This window comes from Stegodyphus dumicola, chromosome 7 (assembly GCF_044657685.1).
Source record: "Stegodyphus dumicola isolate Sdum_Otavi_A_Nest chromosome 7, ASM4465768v1".
NCBI lineage: Eukaryota > Metazoa > Arthropoda > Arachnida > Araneae > Eresidae > Stegodyphus > Stegodyphus dumicola.
In genome coordinates this window covers 41,405,572-41,419,150 of record NC_140774.1, presented here as the reverse complement: position 1 = coordinate 41,419,150, position 13,579 = coordinate 41,405,572, and the positions used below count along the sequence as shown (strand labels likewise).

General features: G+C 31.2%; 1 long non-coding RNA gene across 3 annotated transcripts; it reads right to left on the bottom strand.

Annotated features, from left to right (window-relative positions):
• Nucleotides 1-3,996: 3,996 nt before the first annotated feature.
• LOC118180257 (uncharacterized) lies at nucleotides 3,997-11,714 on the bottom strand. 3 transcript variants are annotated; one of them, XR_015041980.1, is made up of 3 exons: nucleotides 10,258-11,714; nucleotides 8,483-8,589; nucleotides 3,997-5,400 (listed from the first exon to the last, which is right to left on the bottom strand). It is a non-coding gene; the product is annotated as an uncharacterized LOC118180257 (long non-coding RNA). The 3 variants fall into 3 exon arrangements; XR_015041981.1 differs by lacking the exon at nucleotides 10,258-11,714 and adding an exon at nucleotides 10,053-10,240; XR_015041979.1 differs by lacking the exon at nucleotides 10,258-11,714 and having other exon boundaries at nucleotides 8,483-10,046.
• Nucleotides 11,715-13,579: the final 1,865 nt, after the last annotated feature.

Here is a 13,579-nt window from a genome sequence, read left to right as displayed (position 1 = left end):
CCCATTCGCATAAAGAGACCTGCCTTAAATTGTCCGTATCCTTACAGAGGTTGCATTTTTCAAAATTACAGATTGATTTTTTGTAAGGTTCACATGCCTTTATGCCAAGGCACCCTTACAAAGAATTTTATTTTTTCGAACAGCGATCGATCTTTATAAAGGTGTATTCACCATTATATCTGGGTGCTATTATGAAGGTGTCTCTAAGAACCACCGCAAAAAAATACCATACATCGCAGATTATCATCGCAATAACTGGGCACATTGCAGATAAAATTAAAGAAAGGCAAGGTGAGCTGCATAATATCCATTGATTCTAGATACTCCTGTTGGAGCCACAATTGCATATATGTTTGTGCATTTTAATTTTGGTATAAGCATATACACAGCTTCCATAACATGCGACCCATCCTCCTATATACCAGGTGTTTCGGTTGATCTTTGCCATTTGACATTCTATATTCTTACCCTGAAGAGACCATGTTCATTGAAACAGGTTCTGATGCAAATGTGCAAACATTAATATTATGATACACATGTGGTTGGGCACCTTTTCCCATACATTCTTACAGTGGCTCCTCCATTGCCGTCAGCTGTTTGATACACGAAGTGAATGTCTGCAAACTCTGAATTCGTAAAACGGTATATACTCTGTGGTTGGAATCAGAAAGCTCTCCAAGTGCCTACCAGGAGCACTGGTACTAAATACAGATTTATCTGTTTTTCGATTTCTGGCCTTGTTGCTCCATATAAATACGGTTTATTTCGTTTGATTTTTATTAAAGATGAGTCAGCCTGTATATATAACAGAAAGATGAATTGTATTTTGCGATGCATATGAGAGGTTATCTTTAAAGTGGGGGAACTTAACAAAGCAAGGTTATTCGTAATTATGTCATAACGAATTAAAAATTGTTTTTAATATTATATAATCCTAACTAATATTATAAATGCGAATGCGAGTTTGTTTGTGCGTTTGTTTATTACCCTTTCACTTTTTAATTACTTAACCGATCACCATGAAATTTTCAAGAAAGATGAGAAAAGGTTATAGGCTATATAATGTAACTTATCAGTTGAAACTTAAACTATACAATAAGTTTTATAGTTAAAATGATTGCCGTTGTATAAACATTAAATGTTAAACGATATAAAAGTTTGTCTGCGCGCACAGGTACTTGGCTTGTCTATAAAATGTTTGTGTGGTTTAAGCCACGCAAACATTTTATAGACAATAAATATTTAATAAACATTTTATTTATAACCTTTTCTAATATACAGGGGCATAGCTAGAGTTTCCAGCGCCTGGGGACAACTGAAGCATTTGCGCCCCATTCTATGTGCCAAAAATGGAAAACATTTCATTCAAAAATTTCGTAGCATCAATAAGGCGCCCCTTGGATGCTGGGCCCAGAGACAGATAGCCTCACCCTAGCTACGCCACTGCTAATATATCAAAAATATTTCTTGAAAATTTCATGATGATCCGTTAAGTAATTAAGGCGTGAAAGCGTAACATTTATAAATTTTTCCTTGTTTAATTTTATTATTTGAAATCCTTCAGGATTTACGGGTTTCGGGTCATCTTTCACAAAAATTTTTCAGTCATTAAGAAAATATACGTAGCAGTTTTACTAGATTTCATGGCGATACACTCCACGTAAATACAAAATATCCGCGGTCTATAGGTATAGAAGAAAAGCAGTATTTACTGAAATTTTACGCAGAGTGTATTTTTAAAATTCACGCGAAGTTGAAACTTATTTAAGGACATTAACGCGAGCGAAGCCGTGGATAAAAGCTAGTAAAACTATAAAACATGAAGCCACATTAAATTAATTAACTGGAAAACAAGGTGCCCACCAGCGGCCGAGCGGTAACGTCGCTGAACACTGGTAGTTCGGTCCGAGGTTCGAATCCCGCGAACGGGCTGGCTGCATGGGTGTTTTCGTGGTTTTCCCCATGTGTGACGTGTATACGAGCCAGTTGCCCTTAAAAAGTCCTCCACGAAGGCATCCCTCCCTTAATGCAGATAGCCCTCGAGTGCTTTGCCGTAATTTAATAAGCCAAACGAAGTCTGAGAAAAACTAATCATTATTAATAGGAAGAGTTATAGGTATTTTTTCCTCTTTAAAGCGGTCTTTAATGGTATAATCGGAAGCCCGCCCGCCTAGAAATCATGAGGTTAGGAGTTCGAAACTCGGCGAGGGCAACGTATATTTTCCCTGCCTATTTGCGCCTGAAGTAAAATGTGGTAGCCTATAATATGTCACTATCAGGATTTAGCAACTGATCCTTACCTTCCTTGTCGTCCTAGAAGTGGGGGAGAATGCAAGGAATTTTCTCCTTTATTACCGCAATGGAAAATTTGGCTAGGGTATTGCACCTTTTTCATATTCTGGCTAGGCAGAAGAGTACCAGGGGGAGCAGAACAGCCAGGCCACTGATTAAGAGGAGAGGCCTCCGAAGAACCTTAAGTTTTTAAGTATATATTAAAAAAAAATGAAGCTAAAATGTGGTCTGTATTGGGAGAATCAATCCCTAACTCATAATTGGCACTAAAGATATCTTTGGGACGGTGTATGTTTCAGTTGCTCCATGCTAGAGAAGCTTTTTGAAGTTGAAGTGGATTAAAAGCTATCTTCGATCAACAAGGTGCCAAGATTTAATGGCTTGTCAGTCTTTTTGCATTGAACATACGGTAGCTAAACATGTTAATGAATTTTTGACAAAACTATAAACAAACTTTCGTAAGTCAAAATTCACTAAAAACAGTTATAGCTTTTTTATTTTTAGAAAAGTTAACAATATTTTTTAAATCATCAAAAATAGCTGATTAATAAGCATTTTTAAATATAAATTTGTTTTCTAAATGTAATTTTCCCCCTTAATCTTAAGACTTGCTTTTCAAATCAATTCAAATATTTAATTTTAATTAAATAAATGTTAATTTTATATTTGTGTTGACATTTTGTATGGTGATCATTCCGATATAGGGTGACCAAGTGAGATTTCCATCCTGAGCATCGATAATTAAGTCTGGCACTGCAGATAGAATTTTGCATATTTGCCCTATTTCTTACTTTGACAAATGTAATGATTTTACAAAATTACATGTTCTATTTGTACAACTTTTCCATCCTTAGATCAGTCAATATACTACGCATAAAACCTATTTTAAAGATTCTGCGTGTGTGTATTTATGTTTTATTTAAGCTAATAGAAAATATTTAATAATGGAAATTTCCTTCATCCAGAGTCAGTTTACAATCCATAAAAGATAATAAGATTAATACCAGTAATAATGTATAAATAATGTAAATAATGAGTAAAATGCATAATATATTTTAATAAATGAAGCTGGAAATTGCAGATGTGTGAATCTTGAAATAAATACTGATAATCAAAAAAAACAGAATAGAAATTTGTGCTTATTTTAAAAGTGAATAATACAGGCAAAGTTAAAATAAAAATAAACATTATCAATGAAGAGTAACATTACTTATACTACATTAAGGGGAAGCAAATGTGTATATGTAAATGTGTGCATTAGTGGTATTTATGACTTTACACTGAAATTCTGATTCCCCCATGAGGGGGGGGATCAGAATTTTTTTAATAGGTAAAGAAGCTAATGGGATAAATGAAACTAAGGGAATTATTGATATGTTGTCCTCTATTAAAGACATATGTGTTATTTTGTTCCATTGGCTAATTCATTTTCACATTGGACTTGTAATTGAATTTTAAATTAAGAATGAATCTGTGTGCTTTTTCAGGGAAGGGAAGTTATGCTTTATAAAATTATAAGTATGCAATATTTACAATTAAACAGAAAATGAGAGGTGTATGAAAAAATTACAAGAAAAAAAGGGAATTTTAAATTTTTTGACAGGATGAAATTTAAAATGCTTATCAGTCATGGTTAATAAAACTTAGCTGAATATTAAATATATGTATCAAATTTATTGAGAATAAAAATTGAAGCTAACAGAATGATAATAATAAATTAAAAAATTTATTTACATGCATACAATTTTATGTTAAATATACAGAAAATTTTCATACGAGAATACAAGAATAAAGAATTGTTTTATTAAAGAGTCTTGAAATAACTGTAGCTTTTTCTTTCACTTTTAAATTCAATAACTCTTAAAATTATAGTGATATTTATAAAAGCATAATAAAAATAATTTGATTAAACATTCCTTTTACATATTAGGCCAACTAATATTACATATTACAGCTCATGAAATGTTTCTGGTATGGAAAAAAGGATCCTTCTAAAAAATTTTCTTTACATATATATAACTAAAAATGTATCAGTTCATTTTTTCTATAATTATGTTTTATGAAAATATTCTTAAACTATTGAAAAGAATGAAGTTTCCTTCATTTTCAAATGATTATGAGATGGATTTTAATGTAATGCTGATAAAGAAGATATTTTTAACATTAAAACAGAAAAATCTAAAATAGCTAAAACATATACACCTTGGATAAAAATTTGCGAGGAAAAAATTATAAATATTAATGAAAATAAAATTTTCATAGCACATAATTTTAGCATTTTAGTAAAAAATTATAAAAATTGCATCATTATACTTTACATACAGCCACTTTACTGAGATATTTATTTCAATATTAAATATATAAATTTCATGTTTCATTTCCTATTTATCTATTTCACTATCTTCTAATTTGACAAATTTTGTCTCAAATCTCAGATAATGCATTAATTCTAGATTCAGCAGCAATTACTTTCACAAAACATATATGAAATTAACAAGATGCTATTAATTTTGCACGAAGGCTTTCCATATAAAATTAACTTCTCAGATTTTCTACATTTATATAGTTCTATATAAAAAGAGCATTTATTTTGGAACATAATGACCAATATGAAGTAATAATACATAATTTATAATTTTAATAGTCACAGCATACTGAGATATTACATTTGGCTCCATGTAGAACCATAGCCTGCATACCCAGCAATGCAATCATTACCATCCAATGATACAATCATTTTGCTTATCATATGATAAGCTTGCTTTAAATTGATTTCATTAAAGGGTACAATAGAATACCTGCCATAGCTTTTCAGTTTATTGCCATATAACTTTATCGCACTAAGCACAGCAACTGAAAAATTGGTCACAAGATTTGTGGCTTAATTGTCTGATTTTCCGAGATTTAGGTATTAAGTTTTTATTTTGACTGACATTCCTCTTTGGAATGTCACTGGGTTTGCTTGATGCAGCTACTTGCCCTGAAGATGGTTAGCTTGGCTGTTCACAGCTTTAATGAAGCTTGCCGCAGGGTGGTGAATTCTACTGCATAACTAAGCAAATAGCTCCTTCACATTTACAAGTCTGCTGCTTCTGCACACCTAATCAGCTGGAAGGGATAAAAATTATAAACATAAATAATTACAAAATCGATTCACAATAAATTTTATATTTTAGTTAATTTATTTATTGAATAAAATAAACGTGAAAGTAATTAGAAAGCAGCACTGAATTAAAATATTAGTAATACTCATAGTGTAACAACGCTGATACTGCAAATGCTAAATTAAACGAGTATTGGGACTTTAAAGCATTAGAAATGAGTGAGTGTTGCATACAAAGGTTAGCATTTTGGATGCATAAATTCATGTCACACATAGAGAAAATTATGAAAACTTCCATGCAGCCAGTCTATTTGGCAGGATACACAAGTAATAAACATGTTTAATAATGAAACATAATAAAAATATTAATAATTAATGAGGGAAAATTTATAGTTTTGTTCTTTTTATTTAAGTTAATATTTCTATTGTGAAAACTATCTAACTTAATACACTATTCACTTTCTCTTTGCCAGTACTAAACATTAATTCTGAATTATAATAAATTTTCTAACTGCTCTGTTATTCATTCACAATAGTAATGGCTTGAGTTAATTTCTTCTGCGTTTATTTCATTTATAACCTCCCAAAGTTTTCAACTACATTTTATCCTATAGTTCTAATCTGAGGTAATGTGCTGCAAATATCAAGTGTTAAACTGTCATAATAATAATACTATAGACAACTGAAGTTAACAAGCACATATTGTAAAGCTTCAATCATATGCAGAAGTGATTTATATGCAAGTACAGTCAAAAGTCGTTAATCCGGACTCGTCGGGACTTCGGCGATTCCGGATTATCGATTTTTCTGGATTATAGATCATCAGTTTAAATCTGGTAAGATGGCATGCAGAAATTATAAAATTAAAAATATGAAACCATAATTTATGAAATAAAGAACAATTATGATCTAAAGGGTATCAAAATTTACAAAAAGAAAAAGCTTAATATTTATTTGTTTACTTTATTAAACATTTATTTCAATGTAAGTTGCTTCGTTTCATGTGATAACACTTTCTCTTTAATTCTATTAAACAGACATAATTTCTCGTTTAGTTACAAAGTTACACTGTTCAAGTCCTATAGTTGCTGTGTTGAGAATACCGACTAATTTGTCAATGGAAATGTTTTCGTTTTCAATAACCTCTGGGTCACTTTCTTCACTATCGAAAGCAAATTATAATGACGAGGAACTTGATTTAAATCATATCAAAGACGGAGTACATAGACATGAAATACTATACTTAGTAAGGAATTATAAGCCAAATAAAATAAAAACATCTGCCCTGAAGATAAGGATAGTGCTGACAGATCAACTTCCAATCCGTGGCGTGAAATTGATAAACAGATTTCGAATTTCAGAACATACTTTCGCTTTGTAGATATAAATTACATATTAGTAAATATATATCGGAAATTCTATTTGACATAATCGAAAGTTCAAGCTTACTTTTATGAAATTGTTCTAAAAGTCTGCAAAAAATAATAAGCAGGATCCAATTCAAAGATTAAGGAGCAACGCAATGTGCAACATTAACTGAATCAGATAATTTTAGCTTAGCTTATACCTCCGTTACGCATTAAACGCGCATGTGCACAAACATATTCGCAGCCGTAAAGGTCTTACGCGCACTCTTAAACGCCTGTGCGCATGCGTGAACGCAACGCATGCGCAGAAAGTTTGTAGCTTTGAGGTCCGGATTATAGATCATTCCGGATTATGGGTGTCCGAATTAACGACTTTTGACTGTATATCTTTATCATTTGGCCAATTTGAATTCAACAAAATAATCTAATTTTCATAACTTTCTCAATTTTTATTGTCTGCAGATAATCAAAACCATTTTTAAAGAGGGACTACTGCACATTATTGTTAAGAAATATATCACATTGACATTCTTCAGCTTTATTACTTTTTAACTTTAACAAATTAATATTTAAGTACTAAAAATTAAATATAACACAGTTACAGCTCTGAAGCTATGTGACAGATGCAACGAGCGAAAGCTCTGAAGTCAGATTCCAATCAGTCTGGGTTGTATTTATTTTGCATATAAAACAATACATGTGAATTCTAGTTAAATAGAACCAATGACTAAAAAGCACTTGTTTTAAAAAATACATAATAAAAATGTATTTTTCATATTACATATCAATAGAAAATAGCATATTAAAATAAAGTCGTAGCTGCCCGGATGGTATAGTGATTAGGGAAGCCTGAGTACAATACTGAGGGACCCGGGTTCGAATAACGAACAAGGCATGGATGTAAATTATCTGTCCCTTCATAGGAGGCAAAGGTGGCCTGCCTATTAGGTGCCTCCATAATAGATCACCATATCTGATTTTAGGAGTGGCCAATGCCGGCATAGGCAAGCATCCACCATTGGAAACAAAAAGTACATGTGCAAGAAATGGAGTTATTCTGATGCTAATGGTTTCATAAAATTATTCTTTTCTGATAACTCGATTCATAATTATAATGTGGGGAAAAAAGAAGAAATATAGAATATCAAATCCCATTTACTTTCCTGAACCAAAGTATGAAAGTAACAGCACAGTGTATAAAAATGTTGAACAACTGCATCGTTTGTTAACACAGTTATAACTGAAGTACTGTTTTGAAGAAGGGTATGGAGTTTTAGGGCAATTAGCATATACTTTGATGCTTCTTATTTCATTAAAGCTAATTCTTATATATAGGCATAGTAATGTTTTGCTCATCAGCATTTTATGAATTATTGACAATTTCAAAACAACAAGTATAAATATGCAAAATAAAATAAGGAGCTGTATGACTTAAAGCTCATATAAATTGGAATACCTTATGTTGGAGCATTGCTGAACTCATACTTAAAACAGAATAAAATGATAAATGAAAATCAAAACACTACTATATATGCACTGTATGTTACTTCCTTATTAAAGCAGACAGTCTAGATATATTTAAAAGTTACAAGTTACAAATTTGGTGATTCAATCAGCTTATTTTGTTATGGTGTCTTTATTAAACAATAATCAAATGTCACCTATGGATATTCTAATATACTTTAAGAACATTAGGCTTAAATAAAAAGTTAAACTTTACCTTTCTGGATTTTGGAAAGCCTAACAGATTTCAGTTCACAAAAGTCCCATTTATTGCTATTACAGGCCACACATCGAGCAAAAGCTTTCATTGAAGGGCAGTTCAACCTGAAAAAAGAAATTAAATCACAATTTAAAATTTCATGATCAGGGTAACAATACAAAGGTTTAGCACTTGGCTTATAAATAATCCTGCTCTTTCAGAAAAATTTAATTGCCATGGCAATAGATTTAGGTTGGTAACTTATTTCTGTAAAAAAATGTTATGCCCTTTCCAGGAAAAACATGAGCACACATATTTACCATATAACATATTCCTCGAAGTATAACACAATGGCTTCAAATCACATTAATTAGAAAGTTTGATTTCATTTCTACTTTAACCAGGTTGCCTTCATGGCCATATGACATACAATATATTCTTTAAAATAAAGACTAATGTAACAGATTCAAATAACAAATTTAAAAGTTTTGCCCCATAAGTGAAAACATAACTTTGTGAAATAAATCTTGCATCCAATTTAAGGCCATGAGAACTGATGTTTGACAAATACTAAAGAAGGTTTATTTATATTTTTGATGCATTAGACATGAACCTGATTTAATCAAAAAAACTTTAATATGGGGGATAGGTTGGAATAGCTTTAACTTCTTTGATAAGCTGAAGCATGTTTAGAACAAAATGCTTTAATGACAGGTAAATTTCCATCATTTGCAAATCATTATATTATTAGAAAATACATTTTAATGAGATACTAACAACTATGACATTTTATGCATAAAAAGAGTAAAAATTAAACCAGTTATCATTTGGCTTTGTGGTGTCATCGAAGCTTTGCTTCTTCTCCCAGCATAAATTCTTTGGTGGTACACTACTATACTGTCAACAATATTATTTTCATATTAGTTCCACAACAGTAAATTAGCATGTTCCAGTTCAGAGTTTGAATGCATCTGAAATGTTTTGTGCACAGTTTGAATTTAAGAAAAATCTCTTTCCTTCAGACTTATATTTTCAGCTTAATATTCTAATGATTTACTTTTTTTGAAATCATATACTACAGCTATATCCATTTGACTTTGAAGATTAATAATTTTTATCTTCTTATATTCTACCCATATATCTTTCTTTCTGAGTAGCTATGTGCAGAGTTAAAAAATGTATAGATATATAAAAATAAGGATAGCTTAATAATTTTTATTGAGAAAAATTAAATGGGCATAGCTATATATGTAAGAATACATAATTAAATTAGTCCAAATCATATTTAATGCATCTCCATATTTATTTTAATATTTTCATTTAATATGTATTTAAATGCACTAATCATTTTATCATTAGAATTCTAGTAAAAGTAAGAAAAAAGCTATAATAAATTAAATGCTGTTGTTGTTGGTTTCATTTTAACTTTGCCCAGTTTGTCTTCATGGCAATAGCAATATTTATAACATATATAATACTTAAAAAAGGAACTTTTTGTTATGTTAATAATAATAATTTGCTTCATTTTTTAACTCCCAAAACCCCATAAACGTTTTGCGAAAATATAAAAAACTTTATTTTCTTTTACCGTAATGTTCGAAAAATAAACCCCATAAACGTTTTGCGAAAATATGAACTAATAATGATACTCCCAAAACCCCATAAACGTTTTGCGAAAATATAAAAAACTTTATTTTCTTTTACCGTAATGTTTGAAAAATAAACCCCATAAACGTTTTGCGAAAATATGAACTAATAATGATTTGCGACTTTCAAACTTTATTTTCTCTTACCGTAATGTTCGAAAAGTAAACAGAAAATTTCCCTTTTCCTCCTTCAGGAAAATTCCCTGTGTGGGTTGCAACAATTATCAGGGTTACCATATTCTGGCGCACGTACGCTCACTTCCGATGTAAACAAATCCGCAATTTCGCCAAGTGCCGGTTATGGAAACATCCCCTTTGCTTTTACCTCATTTTTTTTTTCGTTATATACATTTACTTCAGTTTTTTTATATGCATTTACTTAATTTTATTTTGTTATATTCATCTGTTAGTCTTTTTGAAAAATTTTTAGATTTTTTGAGTATGGCAAAGGAAACGAGATCTATCAGCCGAAGGCAATGAATGTCTCCATGGACGACTTTCTAAGTAAAACGTACTCATGTTCATGTTACACATAGGGGAAATCACAAAATACAACCAGTTCGTTTGTTTGGGTTCGAATATGAGTCGAAATAGCTATAATCAGATATCTTAGCCAGGAGGGTATTGATTGGGTTTGAATTCCAAAATTCAGAAGAACACGAAGAATTAATATCATGCTTTGATATTAAAAAAATAACAATTTATACAAATAGAAAAAAGAAAATTGTACTTACATTAGTAAATCTCGATTAAGTAGTAACTAAAAAATTTATTAGGAAACATAAAACAAGAACTTAATGTTACACAAAAAAATTATTGCAATGAATTTACAGTGAATTTTTTTGGCTTTAGCCAAAAATTCTTTGGAAAATTTCCTGTCATAACAATTAGTTTTCTCATAACATTTAGCAATTAAAATGTTTTCTAGAGTTTTTGGTGAAATTGAAGAACGAAACATAGTTTTGTTTTTCTTCACAGCACTGAAGACTCTCTCGCACTCAGCATTACTGTGTGGAATTACGGGAATAGCACATAAAACTCTTGCTAGTCTATCATATTTTGGTGTTCCATCAGCTCTTTTATTCTTTTCAAGGTACCAACGAGGACATCAAGTCTGGCAAAGTCTTCAAACTGTGCAGCAGAAAATTGGTTCTGTAGTTCATCTAAAGCATCATTATGGCACCAAATGAAATGCAGTCTGATATTGGGATGTTAAGTTGTTTCAACTCATTAATTACCACGGAGGCAATATTTTCCCCCGTAGCGTTTCCATTTAACAATGGAAGACGCAAAAGATGAGTTTTCATTTCATTAGAAACATCACAGAAATATGTGACAACGATGGGGTAAAGCTTCCAATCGCTGTCGTTGCTGCCATCGATAGACACCGAAAATGCTAAATTCTGGAGTGCAGCTATCGTTTTACTTTGTGCATCGCAAGCAATTTCGTTCACAATAGAAGATGTTTTCGTACGAGCACAAGCATATTTCTGAGCAATCTTGGAGTCAGAAACAGAATGCGACAATCCACGCTCGCTGAGTAATTCCCTTGCTGCTGAAGCGAACGCGAAAAAAATAATCTGGCGTTCCCAAAGAAAATAGTCGGAGAAACAAGTTCAGCGCATTGGATTGGCTGGTTAATCGGCGATTTGGGAGAAACCGCAGGTTACTGGATTCGAAGTAGTCGGTAGTTGGGGGTAAAAGACGATGCAATTGGCGAAAATCGCTGAATTGGCGAAAAATTCTAGAATTTCGACAAAAATCACTAAAAACACTTGAAAAAGGAAAAAAAATCTTAAAAAATGGATTACGATCGTAAAATCGTAAAGACAAACGCATTTTCGTAAAAATTACGAAAAATTCGTAAAAGTTGGCAGGTATGCGTACCTTGCTTTCCCCACAGCAGCACGTGCAAGCAAAATGGTGAAAACCTGTATTGCTTACTTCGAAAAATTACATTTGGCTTCATTTTTTAATTTTGGCGCAAATTACGGTAACCTCTTAGTGTTGCCATCGGTCACGTGAGACCCGCTAACTTCCGTAAACTCTCAGCGTTTGTCGTCGCATATATCTGCAAACCTCTTTCCTTTTCCACGAACATGAAAAAGGGGCATTCATATATGAGGCTAAAATTTTTCTATAAATTTTAACGTGTGAGCTAAATCTTTAGGTGCATTTTTGCAAAAAATTATATTTTCTTAATTTAAAGATCTTCAACATAACTTATTTATTTTCTTACATCAAATTTGTTATTTTTATTCATATCAACACTTACATTAATTTACACAATTTAATTTCTTTTATGAAAATCCTATTACCCATTTAACTGGAATAAGCTGTATATTAAATTTGTGTACTTACTGAGTTTGTTACAATACTCGCCTTATTTTATTTAGCAAATGTGGGCAATTAAATTGGAATAAGACTAGCAAATTTTTCATGTCGAGGAATAGAATAATAAATAGAGCAGAAGATGCTTGAAAATGTTTAACTTCTTGAACAATAGTTTAATGTAAACCAAAGGATCATTAATTATAATCAAAGATATACTAATATTTTTATTTAATAATAATAATAATAACTCTACGAAATTACAAGCTGAATCCTGATATTTTGCATATATTTCAGTTCCTCTAATCTTTGTTATAAAAATCACATGAGGCTAACATTTTTTAATTTTGTTTAATGTACGGGAAAAATGATATAGCGATTTGAATAATTTTTATATGAGGAAAAATTAAATAATGTAAATAAATAATTATATTATATTTTATATTTTTCCCGAAAGAGTTAAAGACATTCTTTATATGGAGATCTACAGAATAAGTACAAGGGTCCAGTTAAATGAACTCAAAATTTACATAGTTAATTTTATGCTAACTTATAAAAATTAATCGGATTTACGATACACTGAGCATGCGCATACACAGACATTTCTATTTTTCGTAGAAAAATTGAATTATTACCTTAATACAGAGATGCTGTGAATATAAATTTATATAATGCAAAAGTAAGTTTATTTCATATGCTAATTTAGAGGCTTTCTTAATATGTTTAATTACAAAGAAAAAAAAAAAAAAGAAAAAAAAAAGAAAAAAAAAGGCGTTGCAATTCTTGTTCACTGACCAATGGCAAAGCAGACACTTTCTACTTCCGGTTGTGGCGGGATATTTGTGAAGTCAGCAATGGCGGTCGAAAAGAATGGTAAATTCGCAAAGAATACTGTTTGTTCGTGGATTGGCGTTTGTGACTGAATCCATTGATGTTACTAAATATTTCAAGAAAGTAAGTGAATATTTTATAGGAAGCACTTCCGCAGAGAACCCGGTAAGTGTAAACATCGCCAACTTTGGCGATAATAGTTCAAACCTGGTAACCCAGCCGATTTATCGTTTTCGCTTTTTCGAAGTTTGCAACCATTTCTCTTGCGTTCATTTTGTTGAAATATCACTGTTGTTGTTCGCATTTG